At 39.0% G+C, this 23,528-nt stretch overlaps 1 protein-coding gene and 1 long non-coding RNA gene across 12 annotated transcripts in view; one reads left to right on the plus strand and one right to left on the minus strand.

The window, feature by feature from the left end:
• ZNF521 (zinc finger protein 521) overlaps window positions 1-23,528 on the minus strand; it is a 344,704-nt gene that overhangs the window by 128,954 nt on the left and 192,222 nt on the right. The gene's annotated exons all lie outside the window — the stretch shown is intronic.
• Window positions 6,950-23,528, plus strand: part of LOC129051520 (uncharacterized) — a 43,742-nt gene continuing 27,163 nt past the window's right edge. The window contains exons 1-2 of the long non-coding RNA XR_008515874.2: window positions 6,950-7,052; window positions 22,281-22,412. This is a non-coding gene — a long non-coding RNA (uncharacterized LOC129051520). The remainder of the gene's footprint in view (window positions 7,053-22,280; window positions 22,413-23,528) is intronic.

Consider the following 23,528-nt stretch of genomic DNA (forward strand, 5'->3'; position numbering starts at 1 on the left):
AAGGGTGAATGACTCACCCAAGACCATGTGAGAAGGGCAGAAGCAGGGAGTGGGAAGAGGGATTCCTGACTCCAGGGACACCAGAGTTAACCACTAGGCTACGCTGTCTCTCCTGTCATGCATGGATTACAGAGGTGTGGGCACAAGACCCCAGATCCTTTGTTTTGGAGTCTAGTAATAAAACAGAAAATTATTTCATTCCATTAGATTATGTTGAAATATTCTCCGCCCCAAAAGATCACCCACAGAGCTGAATTTCAAATTGAAAGTTCCTATATGAATTTGAACTGTTAAACCAAATGGGACACCACATGTGTGTATGAGTGAGTGTGTCGAATGTGGTTGTTGGACTGGGGGAATACAAGTGACCTCGGGAAAAATACAGGCAGGGAGGCCTGGTTCCTGCTGCTGTGCCCTCTGACCTCCCAAAAGGATCCTCCTCTGTCTCCTTGTAACCCCCAGGATGAGTCTCGCCACACCACAGTCCAGTCCAAATCCAATTACATCTATAAAAACAAGTGTTCCATTTCTGGTGCTTTTTAAATGTAATTGGAAGACTGTGTCTTCCTAAAACAGCCAAAATCTATAACCCTTCTTGCTAACATCCTTCCTGAAAACTCCTCTGCTTGCCAAAGCAGTGTTAAAGAACAACCACAGTGTATGGCATGAGTGCAAATAGCTTTCCTTTTAAAACACAAACCAAAATAATCTCTACAATCCAGCAGCTATAAGTGGTGGAGAAGGCTCCTTCAAACCCTGCCCCACAGTATCACCTTGGGCAAAGGTTTCTCTGCATTAGAACTGGGATATTTGGAAGTAGGCTGCCCCTACAAGCTTTGCTCTTGTTTCTTTGGCGGATTCCTCTGACAGTTCCTAACTGTATTATCAGGATTTATCTCGCTGGTAATGGCCAATTCATTTGTATTACCACATTTAGACCTTCCACTAAGCAGACAATCACAGGTATGAAGACTGGTCCCATGGAGTCCAGTGCAGCTGACTGATCTGACTGGCTCAGAGGAAAATGTCAGCAGGAAATCAAGTCCATCTTCTTCATTTTTCCTGTCCAGATTCCGCACTTCCTTACGGACAAGCAGACAGACAGAGCACATGTGTGTGCACACACACCTCATAAATCCCAGCAGTGAGCCTCAACCTCATTGGGGAAGAACTGGGACAGACATCAAGTCCAACACCTTCATTTAACAGCTGAGGAACCAAGTCCCAGAGAAAATAAGAGACTTTCATGTGTTTGTTAGTAAGTGGCAAAGCTAGGGTTTGATCCTAAGGATGCCTAACCCTAAGTCCACTGTTCTTTACGCAGCACTGTTTTACTAAAAGCAAAAAAAGTCTTTATTAATGGGGGTGTTCAGAAACTCCCTTTCTGTAAGTCCTTGTTTAGTGACTCCATTTTACAAGCGATCAATTTCTCAGGTCTTTCTTAAGTAAGGACTTCCACACAGACATCCTCACCTACTGGGATAGGGCCTCCACTGGTAGAACCAGACACAAAACACTACCAAGGACTTCCTGGGAGACTGAGGTACCAGCAAGCCCAACCCTGCCCACATGCTTCATACTCTGGTCCAGTTCCAGGGCTGATACCTCCCAGGGATTCAACTGCTATGCTTTGAATACAACTGAGACTATTAAAGGCATCTACTCTCTTAGCATCTGAAAACAGAGGGTGTCAAAGACCTCAACATATTTCAAAGAACTTGTGAAGGAAAACAAATATCAGAAAGTTATTTTGAGGTTCAAAATTTTGAAAGAAAAAAGATAACCCTGAATAATATTCTAATTTTTATAGGCACAATTTGTACCTATCTTTCCGTAGATGAGAGAGGTGGCACACGAGAAATGGATCATTAAACAGTAGTGTGAAACCAGGGAAATTAACCAGCTGCTGTGAAAGCCACCTCTCTTATTCTCTGAGAAAGAGAGTAGAGGGTGGGGGTGGGGAGGAGAGAGCTCAGGAAAAGCAGGAAGAAAGGAGCTGATTTCACCGATAAAGCATTAGCTTAGAAGTCTGTGGACCATCTTGAAACTAATGAACAGAAAATGTATGATCAAAAAATAATAGTTGCAGGTGACAGATCTTTCATACTTTTGAAATTATAATAATTTTGTCCTGGAAGAGCCTTAAAGACCATTTCATTCAATGCCCCGATTTAACATAAAAGGAAACTGAGGAACTGAGGTTGAGAGAAGAGAACTGGCTTGACCTCATTTCCACGTATCAATTTGGTGGCAGGAGCCTGGCCTTGTGATTCCCATCCTATCCTGTGCTCTACCCACGAACACTGCCTTACTCATTCAACAGGCCACAGGGCACTAGAGGGAACTCTGTTAAGTCCAGCAAGTAAGGACATTGTACAAGACGGTTGGGTTTTAGCTGCTGGGATATTTTTCTGCGCAGAAGAAAGACAAACTCTTTTCTGTATCAAGAAGAATCTATATGCCTGCTGGGTTGTTGAGTAAGCATTCCATGTGCCTCCACCAAGTCAGTAATGCAAAAAGACGGCTGGGCATGGTGGCTCACGCCTGTAATCCCAGCACTTTCGGAGGCCAAGGTGGGTGGATGACGAGGTCAGGATTTCAAGACCAGCCTGGCCAACATGGTGAAACCCCGTCTCTACCAAAAATAAAAAAAATTAGCTGGGTGTGGTGGCAGGCACCTGTAATCCCAGCTACTCGGGAGGCTAAGGCAGGAGAATCGCTTGAACCCAGGAGCCGGAGGTTGAATCCAGGAGCTGAGATCGCACCACTGCACTCTAGCCTGGGTGACAGAGCAAAACTCCGTCTCAAAAAAAAAAAAAAAAAAAGAAGACAATAAGCCTTTAAGAGCAAAGGAATCTGTAGCAAAAGACCATGCAGAAAAAGTCAGTGCAGAAGAGCTGTCCCAGGGAAATATCCTGGTCTTAACAGTCCACAGCCCTTGGGAAAGGCATGACACAGAAGGGAGCTGCCATCTGCTGAGTGCCTCTAGTAGAGGTGTTACAGCCCCTTTCAGGTAAGACAATCAAGGCCAGAAATGTTACATGACCTGCCCATTATTACACACAGAGAGCCAATATTCTAGCCCAGGTCCACTCCAAAGTCCAAGTTCTTTCTTTGGAATTTAGTTTGATTCCTTCAATCTATAAGTGTTCTGTGTTAAGTAATATAGCAACTAGGTCTTTGAGTGCAGTGGACTGAATGTGTATGTCTCCCTCCCAACTCATATGTTTAAATCCTACCCCTGAAGGTGGTGGCATTAGGAGGTATTAGGCCTTCAGGTTATGAGGTTGGAGCCCTCACAAATGGGATTAATGCCCTTATAAAAGAAATCCCGGATAACTTCCTTGCCCCTTCACCAAGCAAGGTACACGGAAACAAGCCACTGTCTATGAAGCAGGAAGCTGGCCCTCACCAGACACACAATCTGCAGGTGCCTTGATCTCCAACTTTCCAGCCTCCAGCACTGTGAGAAATAATTTTCTGTTGCTTATAAGCCCCTAGTTTACGGTATATAGCAGCCCGAATGGACAAAGACATCGGGTGAAAGGAGACCATGGTATCAACTCATTTACATGAATTTGCTTCATCAAATCACAAATCAGAAATTTCTATCTGCTCCTGAATGAAATGAAAAGGCAGTCCCTTCTTAGCTTCCCTTTCTTATTCCACTCAGATACTTGGAAGAACAAAAAGGAAAGCAGCCAACATGAAGAAAAGTAACATCTCTCGGCTGAGGTTTCTGTGCCAAAGAAAGAGATAAAGCAGGAACAAAGTAACAAATTATATTGTCAGAGAAAATGTGAACTTTTTGATTGGGGATGACATTTATTTTAAGTGTGCAATGACGGCAGGAAATCTGTCAGGGTAAGACATGGCAGAGGTTTCAGCGTTTGTTAAGAGTGTCGTGGGAATTTAGCTAAAACTGTTAAAACTGACACCATTGGCTTTTGTTAACACATTAAGCATGGGAAAAGTGCCAGTCAGCATATCCTCCATAGCATCAGTTCAGTTAAATCATCTGGAAGATGCATAAAACTGGGTGGGATAATAATGGCTACATTTTTCAACACATGGGGAGACAGAAGGGAGAAGGCCAGTGCCATTTTGATAAGAATGACAAATGATTCCTTTAAGACATAGCTCCCAACAAGGGAAAATGGGAGAGGGAGGGCATTTGTATTGGTCCTGTTATATTCCTGAAGATTTTTTAGTACAGGAAACAAAGTGCACATACAACTGTGATGATGCCAAGATTACAGAATAATCACTGATGCACACACATGGGTTTGGCTGAAGTAAAATCAAAGGCCTGCTTAACATTCTGGTTTCAATGGACTCAATTACTTCAGAGACAAGCTTAAGCGACAAAAAGCAGAAACGCAGATATTTACCCAACAAGATGAACAAAATCAAATGCAAAGGCACTCTTGCTTCTTCAAGAAATTTTCAAACAGACCCATTACACAGAATCTTGCCTCACCTGATTCCTCTCAAGAAGCAGATCAAAAGAAAAGAAAACTGAAAGCTTGACAATGACATGTGCCTCCAGCAACTCAATGGGTTCCAGCTGTTGGTAACCAGAACAACGCTTTAATGAAATGGCACCCTCAGCTTATTTGGACAAACGTTATGATTGAAATAGAGGAATTTTGTTCTCAGCACCCTCTGAGTAGTAAATTAAAAATTACGTGTTTGTGGCTGGGAGCGGTGGCTCACGCCTGTAATCCCAGCACTTTGGGAGGCCAAGGTGGTTGGATCAGGAGGTCAGGAGATCGAGACCATCTTGGCTAACACGGTGAAACCCCGTCTCTACTAAAAATACAAAAAATTAGCCGGGCGCGGTGGCAGGTGCCTGTAATCCCAGCTACTCAGGAGGCTGAGGCAGAAGAATGGCATGAACCCAGGAGGCAGAGCCTGCAGTGAGTCAAGATCGTGCCACCGCAGTCCGGCCTGTGTGAAAGAGAGAGACTCCGTTTCAAAAAAAAAAAAAAATTACGTGTTTGCTTCATGAAAAAAGTTAAGAAAAAAAGCTGGCTGTTTATGTGTGATGTGCACAAAAGGTGTGGTGGTCCTGCCAAATTGTGCTAGAATATGCAATACCTTTTAGTACCATACCATCCATGAGTTCCCTTAGTGGTTCTACATCTAAAGAAAAGTCTTCAGTTGAATAAGTCTCTATGAAGCAAATAACTTACTGCTCTTTGCCAGAGATGGAACCCTGTGTGTACTTTTACTTCAGGATTTACACTCTTTGTAGTCTACAGAGGCTCAAAGGTGGCTGGTCATCTGACTTGGGATTTTCTGGTTAGTTTTCAGGAGAGTGCTTATTGTCCACAGGTTAGGGTGTGTTTAATTTAAAGCCTTTCTTGCCCTCCTGGTTATCTTGTAAATGATTACTCCATGCTCAGCTTTTTCAGCGATACTCTAATGAGTATAAATAAAATAAGCCCCAGTTTTCCAATTATAGAGCCATGACCCTCTCCAAAACATCACCATATGACTGTCGGTGACCAGTGTAACTTTCCAACATTCCATGCGCTAGAAAGTTTTTGCTCATTTGCGCCTGTCTGGTTTAGCTGATAAAACACAGACACAGAATTAAGGGCAAAAACATAAAAATTTGCTGCCAAGAACTGTCTTTCTGCTATGCAAACATCATCTTGTGTAGCTTAAGACACTAAATGTTTTTCCTAAAGGGCTGTTTCCACCCTCCTCCCCCATCACACCAAAAAGGGAACATATGGAAGAATGAGCTTGGACCAAACGGATCCTATTTTTTGGCTCAGCAGTAGAGTAGTCACAGAAGCACAGCACCTCATCAAATAAACCAGACTGACACCGTTTGGACTTTACCAACCTAATTTCCTAGATCTTTCAAGTTCTCTCATCCATCTCTGGCTACTACCAAGCACAGGCAGCTCACCAGGCATAGCACCTGGGTTATTCAGATGCATCACTACTGACTTTTAAAATTAATTTTAAAAAAGAAGATTAAGCAATTTCCATAAGCATTGTCTAGATTCAAAAATGGCTTCTTATTGCCAAACAAAACTGATTGAAATAACATCATCGGAACTGGCCTCATTCTCAGTGGCCTTCAATGGAATAACAGCTAATTAACACACGACCTAATTCTTAATCTGTTTCCTCCCTGCCTACCTTGTGAGTTCTTGGGATTTCTTTTCTGAAGACAAGGAGAATAGTACTTTCATGGAAACGATGTGGCTACCAAGTCTTAGAATATCTAAGCAATGGAAACTTGAGAACCCAAGCCCAGAAGGGAGAAAAACTAGAGCCAGCTCACTACAAAATGCCACACATTTTAACCAATATGTTGAAATTTGACTTTTTTTAAAGATTTTCATAGATCCTGTACATTCCCTTTTATAAGTTATTTTTTGCATCTAAGAAAGGTAGCAAAAGTATTCATTAACATTACTTTGTGATAATTTCTATTAGTTTTAGAAATAAAATTCAGGAGACTGTTACTTCAGAGATTCCTATTTCACATGTGTCCTTTAGTTTGGGTTTTAAAAGCAATTTTAATGAACTATTCTAACAGGTTATGGTAATTCAGTTCCAAAGATATTAATCTGACTATAAACAAAATCACACCTGCTAGAGATGTTCACGTTGTTATCAACAGATATGCAGATATACTTGGCACTGACCTTCCCTTGACACAGACTAACATAATTAGAGGACTTAATAAGCATCAGATGCTCCACAAAACTTTGAAATAACACATCTAGTGTCAGCATGTACTTTTTATCATATTTTCTACATTTATACTTTTTTTTTTAGCATTTTGAACATAGTATCAAAGAGTGGATTTTCTCTAAAGCTAGTTTTATAGCAAATACCTTATCTATGCTTTGTGACATCACAGGAGTTTCCGTAATAACTGTGAATGCCTAAACAGAAATTTATTATCATGTCAAGTTGGTAAGAGATGGGGATATAACTACCAATAGTTAGAGTCCTGTTTTTCATGTAGATGTTTGCTTTCAGGAATAAAGAGATGAAAAATTAAGGAAATATGAAATGTGGCTGTAAGTAAATGAGACAGATTTTCCTGTGTATCTTGTAAACTGGCTCTGAGGACCATCAAAAGGTCTTGTTCTGGGCAAGGATGCTGTTTTTTAGAATAAATTGCTAGCCTTCAGTGGTGATGACTGAAAAGTAACCTTTATTATGATACCTAAGCACCATCATTTTAAAATTAAAAGTGATATGACATATGTAGTATTTGTAACTATCTTCATGAAGCTTTCTTCAGATACCTTGTAGCAAAGATGCTAAGTAACAAAAATACAAATTTCTATTACTTTATACATTTCTATTATTTAAGAATTTAAAAAAGAAAGAAAAACAAACAACGTGTTTTCCCCAATTAGAAGGGCCTGTAGAGACAGAAAGTTGCCATAACTATCCGTAATAAATTCAACCATCAAATTTCACAAGACTAGAAGAAGCAGAAATATTTTATGAGGCAACTGTTCAATTTGTCCTCTTACTAAGTGATACAATCAGTTATACCAATAAGCTAGTAAATATTTTCACTGGTACATGAAACAACCTTTTGGTTGGTTTATAATTACAAGAATGATGCTAACTGAATCCTTTGCTTTGTTTCAGTATCCCTTGTTAGTGCCATAGACCTCTCTGTCTCTCTTGTTTTTCTCAAAAGCAATTTAGAAAATGCTTGTATTTTAGACAAAAGGAGAACATTTGGTGAAAGAAAATTCATCATTAGGTATCTAGAGGTTTGTTAATAGAAAAGGCAACTCCCACAGTGTATCCTAGTGCTCAAGCCAGACACACACGCTCAGGACCAGCAAGCTGCCTTCACAGTGGGCCAAAAGTCATTATCATAATTTTATATTACATAGACTACATTGAAAATTTAATATATCCCAGCAAAAAGAGACAAAAGACATTTTGCATAATGCTTCTGTGAGCGCACTCTCTCTTGCTACTCTTTTAGCCACCCCATGCAGATAATCACACCAGGAAAAAGAAGTTCATTACCTAAGCCAAATCAAAATTAGGCTTTTCTTTTTGATAGGGAACTTCATTAGTAAGCCCTGTCTTATACAGCTGGGAGATTTGATGAATCTATCTTAGAGTAATAATTCAGCACAATCAGCTACAATTTTACTTTAAGTTTCATATCTTTATCAAGAAAAGTAGAAATATATAAACTGGATACATATACATGGATTTTTAAAGATGCTAAATCAAGATGCTAACTGAAATCACTTTTGGACATTTAAAACATTCCAGAGTGATAGAACAAACCCAGGTAAGAAATGCAACTCATTGCCATGTAGTTATCCATGATTAAGGCTTTAAAGAAAAAAAAAAAAATCAAAGAAACCAAGGCTGAAACACTTGAAGTTGAGGAAAGCAGATATTTATTGAAACTGTTCAAATGAAAACATCTTCACATTTTTAAAGTTAGCCTTTGCTCAACTGGAAAACGCAGGAGGAAGGAGTGATTTTAGAATCTCAAGATAAAGGCTAAAGATCTATTGTCCCTACATGCTGTCCAAGAAAATATCCACTGCAGTGCTAAGCCCCCATTTATATCATACAAAACTCAGTTATTCCACAGACGTGGAACAAAGAACTGCATTCTCCCCTTTGTGTGACCCACGTATGTAAGTAAGTTCACCAGCATGCAAGAGCTCTGCTGGCTGCAGATGACTGTCTGTGGAACTCCTCCAAGATCGCACCCTTTCATGCTGAAAAAACCTATCTCCGTAGCCCTGGTTGTGGACATAGTTTCCACACTGTGCTTGAAGCTAACCTTGACTTTTGTAACCAGACTGAGGTTTCAATATCATGCAGGCCTTTGTTGGCCATTGTCCACTATGTGTTCTCTTAACTATACAAAGCCAGCTAGCCATCAAGAGAAATATCAGTCTCCCTTTGCCATTTCTCCCCCTCTTTATTGACATCCATGAATTTTCCTAAATATTTACATCAATATTATTGAAAGGATAAGAGTACTGAATTCTTGAAGGTTAAAACTTTTTAAAACAAATAACTTAACCTCCTAGGCCTCTTTGGTGTTATCCGTCTATAGTTTTTGTTAACTCTCAACAGTGGCAAAACCTATGGCACAACAACAACCACCACAACCACCAACAAAATGAAAATAAAAAACAAACCTCTTCCACTTCATCATATCAGATGTCACTTCATCCATATTTGAGTGGTAGGAGTACTCAAAAGACAAATTCCATTTGACTTAAACTTGGGTCTGTCACTGAGCACGAATGACCCGAGTGACAAATCCTGACATCCAATATCGTGATGCCCAACAACCTCTTTTTGAGCAATGACAAAAGACTTAAGAAGTGCTTGGTTTAAGAGTTAACAAGACTAAATACTTTCTTACACTTATACCTATTCAAAACACACTCTCAGAGCCTTCAGAAACAAAAACAGCATTCTAAATTCCAGCTTTTCCATAGGTTTGATTTCACTTTTACAAATTAATAATATCATCTAATTTATTCCCTTCTAGTGTTTAATCTTCTTCTGGAAAACGCTACAGTTCCTAGTACTTAGAGAGTGGAAATGAAACTGTTTCAGGCCTTCCAGGCTATGACAACATTGGAAACCTTTAGAAAGAGAGATGATGACAACAGTTACCATTTATAAAGTCTTGATTGTGTATCAGGCATGGTGCTTAATGTTTTTAATAGATTATTTTACTTCGCCCTTCAAACAACCTTATTAGTTAGCTATTATTATTCCTATTTTATGGATTAGGAGACTGAGTCTTTGCAAGGTTGTGTCACTTGCCCCATGTCACACAGCTAGCAAGTGCAGAGTTTTGGCTACTTGTTAATCTAACTCTCGGGCCTGTTTTTCTAACCACTGAGCTTACTAACCCTCCTAAGTGGATAATGAACAATAAGCAATTCCAGGAAATTCCAGGAAATCAAAAGAGTTGCTTAATTCTCATAATTGTCATATAAGCAATTTATAGGAATAAGCAATAACAGGAAATCAAAAGAGTTGCTTAATTCTCATAGTTGTCATATAAGCAATTTATAAAACTACCCTTCCAGGTGTCCTTTGGGGCTAGGATATATAAAAAGCATTTAGTGACAAAGAAAACAAGCAGGGAGCCCTATAGAAAACTAGAAAGGATAGAGAAAAATACATAAAAATGAGTATCTTTTATGCCATGACATTGGTTTCTCTGAAAAAAGGCTACTCCATTATCTGCTTTTCCAAAAAAGCCCCCCACCTTCATTAGAAAAACTGTTTTTCACTTTTATAACCCTTGCCACTTGGCCTGGTTAATCGTAACTATTTCTTTAGGGTCTATGAAAGTTATGCCATATCATTCTTTAGTTCTCCTTTCCCTAACCAAGAAACAGTGGTGTAGAGCAAGGCCTGGTTCAAGTCCTCTTCCTCCTTGATGACTCGGTGGTATAAAATGCATTGCTCTCCACTGTCTTCACAATTTATCCTTCTCATATGATTTTTTACCCATGTTTTATTACATTGTGATAAACTCTTTATACCTAGATATAGGTATAAATATCCTATGCTCCTTGATAGCAGGAGTCACATCTTATGTGTTTGTAAATAAAACAAAACTGGATGCTCAAAAATGTGTGACAAAGATAGTAAGAGTATGACTACACAGCCATCAGATATAGGATATACAACCACAGGGTTTTCTGCTTTGGTTTTCTTCTTCTGAAAGTTTGGAGGATACAGAGCAGGGCAAATATTTTAAAATTTGAGGTTTATAAACACAACAGTGCATCCCAGCTCACAGTTAACAAGCCAACTGCAAAGACAATGATCAAAAACAAATCAATCAACAAATGCCAACAATAAGATGAAATATAATAATAATGTCAACATTCAACAAAACCAGTCATAACAAGGGTCTTGAGATTTACCTTTAATACTGAAGTGTAATAATGGAGTCTAAGGAGGCATTTTTACATATTTTATAAGGAAGTTTTAGGTTATATGAACCTTTAATACTTGGCCATAAAAATGAATCAATCACCGTCTTGCAAGGGACCAACTATAAATTTTCCAAATTCCCTTCACATTTCACTGCAGGTTAGTCCAAGTTCAGAAAATCCAGTTCAGCTATTTTCTTTTTCAACAGATTTCCACGTTATTAGAAGTACACAGTTAACCAGGTTTCATGCAGTAGACAAAATGGCATTGTGGGATTACATTAGTTCGACAGCTGCTTTATGACTATAGCTTCCAGACCAATTTATTTAATATTGATCTTTAAACAAACATCAGTACAAATAAATTTGAGCACTCCAGTCCCGAGATTTTATATCTATAAAAGAGGCCTATATTCAGAGAAACAGGGCTGCTTGTATTTCTCCCTTTGATTCTGTTTTCTTTGATCCTACCAGGTATCAAATACATCAATGCCAAATTAAAACAAATCCATCTTCAGATAACACTCTGTTTATAATCTTTCGTGCAGAAAGAATTTTTCTATCAATAACTTCCAGCAAGCATTTTAACTGATCTTTTTATTGCTTTATTCTGACTACTACAAAAGGCAGCCGTACCCTGTCCTGACCGAACACCATGCCCGGCTCTACCTGGAATATCTGCTAGGAAGGGCCGAGTTCTATCCCCATCTCCATGCAGCTTGCTTTCTTTAACAATTCCAAGCCAGCAGCAGGGACACACCAAGATCCAGCTGCCCCCTACCGAGAAAATTGCTGCACAAAGCTAGGGGTTCCGGAGGCCAATCTCAAGACTTTTATGAGACAGCAGTTGACCATTTGGAGAAGGGGACAGCTGGGTGCTAAATATAAATGGGAAAAAAGACTTAGATAGGGAAATAGATAATGAATCCTGGGATTAAACACTTGATTCAATTAGTAGGGCATGTATGAATGTGAGGCATAAATGGACCCGACATAATTATTTGCACAGGACTTATTTATGCCGTTCTTAGTTATCCTGATTGAGTATAGATACAAGGCTCACCAGGGGATGGATATTCTTGTGGTCTGGAAATGGGATAAAGTTCAAAGTTTTTGGTCACTATGTATTCACATCTGTCATCTATTTTATGTTCACTGAGTTCTATGCATTACATTGAGCTTTAAAAAAACTTAAAGTTTCTGTTCTGTTCTTTTCCTTCTCTCCTTCTTTCCCTCCATTCCTCCCTTCCTGCTTTCTTTTAAGTATAAATATTCTGGAAACAGACTAGGTCAATGGATAAATCCTTATGAGGAATTAAAAAGCCCTTCAGCAAAATATTCAGTTTATTTCCAGATACCGTGAACCTGTACTAGCAAAGGGAGGTCTACCTGCTGTGAAACTGTAAGATAACTGTGTTTTGTGAGTGACAAATTTCGGTCATAGTCAGTGAAGGATTGGTTTTCAGAGCATTCAAATTTTAAAAAAAGTCTTTTCACTGTCATAAATTAGGGCTCAAGGAGAGATTGGGAAGACATGATATTTTAATGCTTAACATCAGAAATGCCTAAAAGATACAATTATTTAAGACTACTATTCCTCAGTCAATATAATAGCTTGGTGCTATAAATATAGCAACCAATCTATTATTTATACAAGTACCAGCTTCTGCTATGTCCCTTCTCAGTGTGCTCACATAAATGAACTCAGAGCATAAAACAAATGTACAGAAGAGGAACTGTACCCATGACGTCTTCCTAATTTGAAAGGACTTTTCTTTTTTCACCACATCCCTAAAACTATTCATAGGTGAAGATAGGTGAAGGGTGTCCACGTGGCCAAATATAGTCTACTGTCTTGCTTCTGGCACACAGGATGAAGCATTAAGGCACAGGTCTTTGTCCATGTAGCTGCTGAACCTTAAAGACAGGAGGCAGACCCTCCATGCGGTCTGAAGAGGAAGACAGGTGCTACTGTGTAACTTCTAAGGTGCTACGATTGAATCAGCCATAGATGTAGGTCTTCTTTCAGTCTCTGTGTGTTATGGGTAGAGAATGATTCTTTCCTCATAAAACTTTCCTATAGTGAGTATTAAATGGTAAAACACATGTAAATTTGCTTTGATAACCAGAAGATGTGGGGCCAATATATAAGGTTCATGTTCTTATAATTATCTATGATACCATAATTATCACAGATATCTGTGCAGGCAATGATTTTATTAAAGGAAGCCCATCTTTTATGGCTAATAGAGGCCTTTATATTGGCTCATGTTTAAACCAGACTCAAGGCCGAGTTACATGGAAGAGCTGGTCTCATCTCTTGTTGCACCCCAATGTTCTATCTATAGATGGTTAACTGCATTCCTACAGGCAGCACTCTCATTGAGAATGCTATAAATTTTGTATGACATTTCTGTTGCAACCTTTACCTCACTGATTCTTAAGAAGCTGGGGGCCGCAGCTAAAGGGAAGCTATGCCTCACTTTTGGGTGTTCATATCTTGTAGTAGTTCATAATGGGTGCTCATATCTTATTATAGTCCATAATGGACGATGAGACAATGGTGCTCGTGAGACTCTGCCACCTGGGTGAGCAATGATAGCTGATGATGTAAGTCACAGATATCAGATATGCTCTGAGCAGAAAAAATTCTGAGAACCACCCCTCTACAGACACCTTCATCAAAACTTTTATAACAGAGAGCAATAATTATTCTTGTTTTTGGTCTTTTTGCCTATGGATCATGAGCTCTCTGAGATATGCTCAGTATATCTTTGTACCCACAATTAATGAAAGTCCCTGGCTTATATCAGATAATAACTAAATGAGTACAGGTTAATAAAAAGAAACAAGTTAATGGCATTCACAGCAACCTGGATGGAACTGGAGACCATTATTCTCAGTGAAGTAACTCAGGAATGGAAAACCAAACATTGTATGTTCTCACTCATAAGTGGGAACTAACCTATAAGGATGCAAAGGCATAAGAATGATACAATGGACTTTGGGGACTCAGGGGGTAAGGCTGGGAAGTGGGTGAGGGATACAAGACTACAAAATGGGTGCAGTGTATACTGCTTGGGTGATGGGTGCACCCAAATCTCACATATCACCCCTAAAGAACTTACTCATGTAACCAAATACCACCTGTTTCCCCAAAACCTATGGAAATAAAAAATCATAAATAAATAAATAAATAAGTACAGGCTAAAGGAGCAAAGTTGGAGAAGTGATGATGGTTTTGAAACCATGACATATAAGCAGTGTTTGAAGAGACCAGAGGATGTTGATCTTTGAGAAAAACCAAGAAAAGAAGATGTCAGCCACAATAAAATACATGAAGGACTTTATGGTAGAATAAGGACTCTTTTCCATGTGGACTAGTGAATGGAAATTTCAGAAACAGACTCAGAGTATCCTGGGATCCCTTCCTCTCCTTTATCTTTCACATCTATTGGGTCATAACTCCTAAATATTTCTAAATTCCATTTCTTCATTTCCATTCCCATGGTTTTAGTTCTGATCCACCTCTAAATCTCTGGGGCTAGTTTTGTTTCCCCCCATGTGGTCTCTCACCCCTTCAATCCTACTCTCCAGCTGGCTCCAGGTCTTTTTTTTCTTTTTTTTTTTTTTTTTGAGACAGAGTCTCGCTCTGTCACCCAGGCTGAAGTACAGTGGTGTGATCACGGCTCACTGCAGCCTCGACCTCCTTGGCTCAAGTGATCCTCCTGCCTCAGCCCCCCAAGTAGCTGGGAAGTGATCCTCCTGCCTTGCCCTCCCAAAGTGCTGGGATTCCAGGTGTGAGCCACCGCACCTAGCCCTGATCCAGGTCTTATGTTGCTCCCCTGACTAAAATCTGTTCAAAGCCTCTTCATTGCCCTAAAAGTAAAACCCAACTTCCTTGGCTTGGAAACAGGGTCTCTGAGTGAGTGTCTCCCTGAATCTTTTAGAACTCCATTCTTTAGACACACTCTTCCTCTGACTCATATCCTTCCTTGGCCCTCCTGGGACTCTGTACTCATCAGTGAAGATTCTGCTCAGAAGTTTCTTTGATAAACCTTCTTTGACCCTCTTAGGCATGTTCATTTAATCACTTCTGGTCATCTTCTAACACCTTGTGACTTAGCAGATTTTAATGATTTATGTTGTTACTGTTATTACCTAGAAGAAAAATAACATTCTGTTTATCTTTGTACCCCCAATGAGATGTTCAGTGAATAAATGATTGACTGACTGAATGGCTCACTCTTTAAGTAGAACTTTGAAGACTGGACCAGGCTCTTTTGGGAGGTGGTGAATCTTTAGGTGTTCAGCTAGTAGTCTGGACTAGACTTTTATCATTTCTTTCAACTCTTTCCCTCTGCAGCCCACTCCCTTGGGGCTTTTCACTTAGCAGTAGGGTAGGAAGGAGTCAAGGCAGGCATCATGCAGAAGTTGAATCTGAGCTTGTTGTTCAGACAAGCAGACTAGTGAGAAACTCAGAGCTCTCTTTCATAGCCCAGGATCCAGGTTTAAATACTAGAAAAGCCCCCCCCCCAAAATAAGCTAAGACTGTCAATCAGAGTTAAAGAGGATTTCACTTGAGGAGTCATGTTGCACAAATAATGAATGACTTCTGTGAACAAAAGATCTAAGCAAAGTCCAGTCCTTTCTTATGGAACAGGGGTTGGCAGATCTCTTGATGCTGGCTTGAAATGGTTATTTTTTTACATGAGAGAGCATAAGCACTAACATAGCATTCCACTGCCTACACAGATCTCCCAGAGTATTAATGAGGAATGATCCCAAAAGACTGTTTTTATGAACCCTCACTATGGAATCTTTCTACACATTTTTGAAGCCCTAGCCACCCGGAAGATCAGAATACCTTTGTTTAGACATTTATTTAGTGCACTACAAAGGCAATTTAGAAAACTATCCTCTAGGCTGGGGATGGTGGCTCACGCCTGTAATCTCAACACTTTGGGAGGCTCAGGCAGGTGGATCACTTGAGGTCAGGAGTTTGAGACCAGCCTGGCCAAAATGGCAAAACCCTGTCTCTACTAAAAAAACAAAAATTAACCTGGCGTGGCAGCGCACGCCTGTGTTCCCAGCTACTCAGGAGGGTGCCGTAGGAGAATCACTTGAATCTAGGAGGCAGAGGTTGCAGCAAGCTGAGATTGTGCCACTGCACTCCAGCCTGGGTGACAGAGCGAGACTCCGTCTCAAAAAAAAAGAAAAAAGAAAAAAAAGAAAAGAAAAGAAAGCTATCCTCTAGTGATCTCCAAAACTTAATGCCCCTCCCTAAGTGTCTAACCAATTACCAAGGGGTTTTTACTGCCACATAAAATTTAACATTTTTTTAAAAGTTTTGCATCTGGTACAAAGGAAAGGAGACCCTGGAAAATTATGATATTATGTTATGGTAAGCGGAAGAACGCCCGTTCACAGAAAACTCTCTGACTACATACATCTTGAAGTTTTGCAGATAGGTCTGAGATCGGCTACAGGTTTAATTTCATGAGGAATGAATTTAATCTCTTTTTTCTGCTCTTCAGTATTGTCTTCTATTTTGGATACTTCGCTGGCATTAATGAAAACAGTGGAATTACTAGAGATAAACTTAAAATGCAAAAGTTACAGAACTACTGCTTTTCTACAAGAGTCTTGGGGATGGCCATGATGCAATGGAAGTTACTCTTCCTGAAATCTAACCCCAAATACCCCCCAAACACCATAAAATGTATAGATATTTGTCTTAAAACATAAACCCTGTGATCTTTATAAAATAGTTACTGACAAATAGTGAAACAGCTAGGTTTAAGGTTTTAAATGTATATTTTCTAATGGTGCTGATGGCTGTGTTTACTATGTATTTTGGCACATGAAGTACTATTACTAAGTGTATCATAATCCTGTCAGTGTGGAGAATGTTGGTCAGCTAAACTTTCAAGTTGCATATAATTTATACTAATATTTTAAGTAATTCACTTGGTCATGTAAATGGAAATCATGTTATTACAACTCTCTAATAAAAATTCTGTGCTTTCAAATTAAAAATTTATTTCCTACACTGCCTATACACATTTCATCACAAGCAGGATTTATGAAGTTATGGGGAAGCCTGTTCTACCCTACCCCCTCTCCTATTACTTTCTGGTACTGGGATAATGAGAAGCTTGACAACATGGCTTCAGGTTGGAATTAAAAGCCTCAAGCTCGTCCCACTCTGATTTTATGGGGCCTGGCTACTGAGACTTCACAGGGCCTTGCTGAAACGGCCTGTCTACTTCAACTCCACATGGTCCCAGTCTGGCTAGGTCTTTGGATCAAACTCTTCTCGTGTGAATACAGACAGCGTCTGGGAAACTGCGCCGCGGATGTCTCCACAGAGAATCACAGATGCTGTCAGGACCGAACTTCACACTCAAACATTTGATGCATTCTAAAAAGGGATTCAGCCTCAGACTCAAACAGGCAGATGGATCGTCTAACACTTCAAAGGCTTTAGCATGATTGCTTTTTTTTTCTTTTGTCCTATAACCCATTCCTCTTCTCCTCCTTCTCCTCTCCAACATGCCTTTGCACAGTTCTAAAGGAAGCGACAAAGGTTCACCAGTCGTGATATCAAGAACACAACAAAACAAGCACAGATACTCTATCTCCCTCATACAATCCTGAGCATTTCCAGTTCTAATGTCAATGGTTCCAAGAAATCAGGAATAGGGCAAAAGAAGAAGTCACAGAAACAATGACAAGATTAAAGAAGCAATGAGGAAGTGTCAAGTTCTGTGTTCTGTGTCCATTCAGATGGTTTACCGTCTTCCAAATCTGAACCTACTCTGCCCTAATAGTCAATTCCATTAGTAAAATGAGGGTATCCTGGATGGAAAGAATTGTTGATTTCATTCTGGTTCAAGCTATTTGGGGAAAAAAATCCCAAATTCAACATGAACTTTTTCTTAACAGGCTTCATTTCTACAACTATTAAAGCAATTATTAAATTAGAAACATGCTGTGACCCGAAGCTGCTAATCTCTACACCAGTTCTAAAATTGCTACTGCTGTTTCTCCATTAATTAATTACCAAGGTTTATACAAGTTGGTCAACTGACATGAAATGTGGACAAAAAGATTTTCCCCAGAGACATCTCAAAATAGGTGAATACCTGAGTCATTCACCTGGCTCTGATGGGACGGTTCTAAGGAACCATCAGGTAGGGGTGAAGGAAAAGAGGCAAAATAGGCAAAAGTGAACTTCAGAAGTTTAATCACTCAATCAACAAATTCTTAATATAAGTTGAGGTACCAACCTCATCCCAAGTGCTATGAGGGAGGAAATTTTATTAGCCTTCAATACCCTGAAATTTAATAAAATCACCTATAAATAACTCAAATAATCTACCTGTAAATAACTCAGATCAGATGAGCTAGAAGCTAAAAGGTGATAGAATACACTTTTTGATAAACTCAGAGAAGGGTGAGCTGAACAAGACCTTAGAAATTGTCTAGTACACATCTTCTCTTTAAAAATAAGAGGACTCACGCATTGATGAACACTTAAGTTCTTTCCATAGTTTGGCTATTGTGAATAATGCACAATGAACATGGGAGTGCAGATATCTTTACGAGGTGGTGATTTCATTTTCTTTGGGTATATGTCCAGAAGAGGGATTGCTGGGTCCCATATTACTTCTATTTTTTATTTCTTTAGGAGCATCCATACTGTTTTCTATAATGGTTGCACCAACCTACATTCTCACCAACAGACAAGGGTTTCCTTTTCTCCATACCCTCATCAACATTTGCAATATCTTGTCGTTTAGTAATTGCTATCCTACCAGGTGTGAGGTGATATCTCATAGTGGTTTTGATTTGCATTTCCTTGATTAGTGATGTTGAGCTCTCTTTCCTGTAACTGTTGGCCATTTTTATATCATATTTGGGGAATTTTACTTTAAGTCCTGTCATCTATTCAAGTTCTTTATCCATTTTTTAATTGGGTCATATGTTTTCTTGCTATTGAGTTGTATGAGTTCTTTATTAATCTTGCCTATTGACCCATTCTCTGATATAAAGTTTGCAAATATTTTTTCCCAATCTAGCAATTCCCTTTTCATTTTGTTGATTTTTTCCACAGCAGATTTTTTTCTGCTGTGCAGAAGTTTTTTAGTTTGATGTAGCTCTATTTATTTATATTTGTTTTGGTAGCCTAAGGTTTTTAGTGTGATATATTACTAAAGCCAATGTCAAAGAGCTTCTCTCCAATGTTTTCTTCTAGGAATTTTATGGTTTTAGGTCTTACATTTAGGTCTTTTTTCCATTTTGAGTTCATTTTTTGTGTACAGTGTAAGACAAGGGCCCAATTTCATTGTTTTGCAAATGGAAATCTGGTTTTCCCAGTAGCATGTATGGAAAGGCCTATCCTTTCCTCATTGTGTGTTTTTGGTGTCCTTGTCCAAAATTAGTTGTCCATACATGTTTGGATATATGAACAAATGGATAAAGAAACTGTGGTATAAATATATACAATAGAATATTATTCAGCCTTAAAAAAAAGGAGGCGATCGCACCACTGTACTCCGGCCTGGGTGAAAGAGCGAGACTCTGTCTCAAAAAAGAAAAAAAAAAAAAAAAAAAGGAGGCAATCCTGCCATTTGTACAACATGGATGAACCAGGAGGACATTGTGCTAAATGAAATAAGCCAGGCACAAAAAGAAAAACATTGAATATTCTCACTTTCATGTGTAATATTAATAAAAGGTTAAATAAAATATATAGAGAATAAAACAGTGGGAAAGATATTAAGTTTAAAGCACATAAAGCAAATACGTAGGAAGAACACGTCAACAGAGCTAATGTACAACATAAGGACTATAGTTAATGATAGTGTATTGTACTCAGAATATTTGCTAAATGAGGAGATTATAGCTCCTCTTGCCACAGCAGGTGGAAATGGGTAACTATGTGAAATGATATATTTGTTAGGTTTTCCCATTATTATAACTATTTTACCATATGTATTTATCTTATAACATCATGTTCTATACCTTAAATATAGACAATTTTTAAAAATAAGGGGAAATGGACTTGTTTAATGCCACTCAATTAGAATGGCAGAGCCAAACTGAGAGTCCGGTTCCCATCAGCATCCATTTCTATGAACCTCCCACAGTGCCTTTCCTCTAGGTACTTGCATTCTGTGCTGGGGATTTCACCACATAAAGACCTATACATCAATGTTCTCTATTTCAGAAGAAACATTTTCTCATGCTCATTCATCTCTTCAAAGCAGAGATGCAAAATTCACACATGTGCATTTATATTTCAATACACTTTAAAAAGTCTAATGAGCAAAGTAGAAAGACTGGACCTGGTTTAATCCACTGAAATCTTGACTTAAATTTTATACATTACCTATATATATAATCCAGGCAAGAGTATTTTCTTCATCTGATGACTGTTGTAATTTGCAAAGGCTACTAGCACCCCATATATATGTAATTGTTTTTCATATATAGAGGGAAAATGTATATGTCACATTTAAAAATACCTAAGAATGAAAAATATATGTATATTAAACACCACTAAAAAGGTAAATAGCAAATAAAGGGAAAATAGTATTCTGAAAGACAAAACATCTCAGTCTTAAAATGTGAAGAGTTCTTAGAAATCAATATGAAGATGGCAAACTAATTTTTAACGGACATGAGGCATGAATGAGCTCTTGCTAAAATAACAACAAATAGAAATGGCAAAGGTGGCTCATGCCTATAATCCCAGAACTTTAGGAGGCCAAGGTGGGCAGATCACTTGAGGCCAGGAGTTTGAGACCAGCCTGGCCAACATGGCAAAAACCTGTCTCTACTAAAAATAGAAAAATTAGCTGGGCATGGTGACGGGCACCTGTAGTCCCAGCCACCCGGGGGCTGAGGCGGGAGAATCGCTTGAACCTGGGAGGCAGAGGTTGCAGTGAGCCGAGATTGCAGCACTGTCTCCAGCCTGGGCGACAGAGTGAGACTCCATCTCACAAAAATAAAAATAAAAAAAAGCAAATAATCAATCTCACTAACAATAAAAAATTGAAAATTAAAATGAGAGATCGTTGCTACATATCTGATGGAGGGTTTTAAAATGTAAAATGTCTGTTTAAAAAAGTCTGTGATTTAGTGTGGTCAGGTTTATGAGGAATGGGTATTGACACACAAAGATAGAGACGTGATTCAGTATAACTTCAGTGATCAGAAATGGGAAAGTTCAAATGAAGAGCACTAAGAATGTTCTTTTATTTTCTTACAGAATTTATCCTAAGGAGATAATCAGAGATAATACTATTAAAAGAACAACACATTGGTAACAATTCAGTATCCAATGCAAACCATGCAAAATGTCTAAGTGGATTGCTTAAGCAAAGATGGGCACAAGTGTGTGAGGGACTGTCTTGCAATCATTAAGGCACATAAAGAAGGAGTCCCTGCGTCTCAGAGGTTTAGAACACAGTCTCTGAACCTCCAACTGCTCAGTTCAAATCCTGCCAACTATTAGCTCTGTGGCCTTGGGGAAGCTACTTAACCTTTTTTTTTCTTTTTTTTTTTTTTTAGAGACGGAGTCTTGCACTGTCATCCAGGCTGGAGTGCAATGGTGCTGTCTTGGCTCACTGCAAGCTCTGCCTCCTGGGGTTCTAGTGATTCTCCTGCCTCAGCCTCCAGAGGAGCTGGGATTACAGGTGCCTGCCACCACGCCTGGTTAATTTTTTTGTATTTTTAGTAGAGATGGGGTTTCACTATGTTGGCCAGGCTGGTCTTGAACTCCTGTTGTAATTTGGTGATTCACTTGCCTCGGCCTCCCAAAGTGCTGGGATTACAGGCATGAGCAACCGTGCCCGGCCTACTTAACCTTTTAGTGCTTAGTTTTCTCTATTATAAAATGGGGATAATAGTAGTACCTATCTCATAGAATAGTTGTGGTTTCGTTAAATACTTGATATCTTTGAAGATATTTAATGACAAAGGGATATGTGTATTATGTACTAATTTTGAGGAGGAAAAGCAGAAACCATTTAAAATATTATATTGTATATAGTAAGATCATATATATTTAAAGTATATAGGCATGTGCATGTATATTTGCATAAATTTTTTAAAAGGCTGAAGAAAGAAAAAACTTGAAGAAAATATTCCAAAATGCTACAATGTACAACCTCTAGTTTTACGGTTCTGAGTAATTCATTTTTTAATTAATTTAAATTTTAATTAATTATTCTGCATTTTCCCAATTGGCCATAATCATCAAAAATACAGATTATTCAAAGGAAATACAGGAATAACTTCTCTATGTTGTTATTCTCTGATTTTTAGGGAAGAAATCTTCAAAGGAAAAGGAAACACTATTATCCATGAAACCATGAAAGCATGAAAAGAGACGCTCTGTAAAACAGTTGAGGATGCTAAAGAACACAGGGAAGGAAGAAGAAAAGGAAATGAAATGAGGTAAGAAGAGGGAAAAATACCAGCCAGGTGTGGTGGCTCACACCTGTAATCCCAAGCACTTTGGGAGGCTGAGGCAGGTGGATCACTTGAGGCCAGGATTTCAAGACCAGCCTGGCCAACATGGTGAAACCCCATCTCTACTAAAAATACAAAAAATTAGCCGGTGTGGTGGCGTGCGCCTGTAATCAGAGCTACTCTGGAGGCTGAGGCAGGAAAATCTCTTGAACCCAGAAGGTGGAGGTTGCAGTGAGCCGAGATTACACCACTGCATTCCAGCCTGTGCGACAGAGTGAGACTCCATCTTAAAAAAAAAAAAAAAAAAAAAGGTAAAAATACCAAACAAAAAAATGAAAGAAGGAAATATCCAGCAAACATGTAAAGTGTGAGAGGTAAATAAGAATATAAAATCACAGAAGACTGCTTTATCCAAGTCTGCCCATCAGAGTGATTTGCCCGGTCGCCCCCATTCAGAGCATTCTGTACAGTGAAATGTAAAGTGCTGCAGCTTCAGGATATGGTTACAAGAAAATGGTTAACGGTAACTGAGAAGCGATCATTATCAATTAAGTTGTGCTCACTTGGCATGGCAGGGTGTATTCTACAAAGTGAGGTAAACAGTTTCTTCCATGACAATTTTCTCTTTATTTTCTTCACAGTACATTTATTTGCTATGTTGCCCAAAGTTTGGACAACCCCAGCATCCAGGAATATCCTGGGGCAGGGTAGAAAGAAATTGTGATCTAAAGAAAGACATACAGATGTTTAAGTTTTCTGCTATTACTGGCCGAGAAAAGAACCTAAACTGGGGAACACGTAAAAAACAGGAGTGTTGCTTTCTGCAGAGGAGAAATGACTAACACTAACAAAAAGAAATCACAGATTTCTTGGGTTGTAAGATTGATGACTAAATAATGATCACATCTATGGACGATGAGGGAAAGTCCTCCAGCTAGGTACTGATTCAGTGGGTTACTGCAAAATTCAGAGTAGTTTGGTGGTTACACAGTTAATACTTGGGAGAGGAAAGAAGCTGTGAACTTTGATAGGGCTGGACAAAATAAGGGGGCCACTTCAATGTGCCAAATCTAGAAATGTCACATTGGGGTCAACAAAGTT

This window comes from Pongo abelii, chromosome 17 (assembly GCF_028885655.2).
Source record: "Pongo abelii isolate AG06213 chromosome 17, NHGRI_mPonAbe1-v2.0_pri, whole genome shotgun sequence".
In the NCBI taxonomy this organism is placed as follows: domain Eukaryota; kingdom Metazoa; phylum Chordata; class Mammalia; order Primates; family Hominidae; genus Pongo; species Pongo abelii.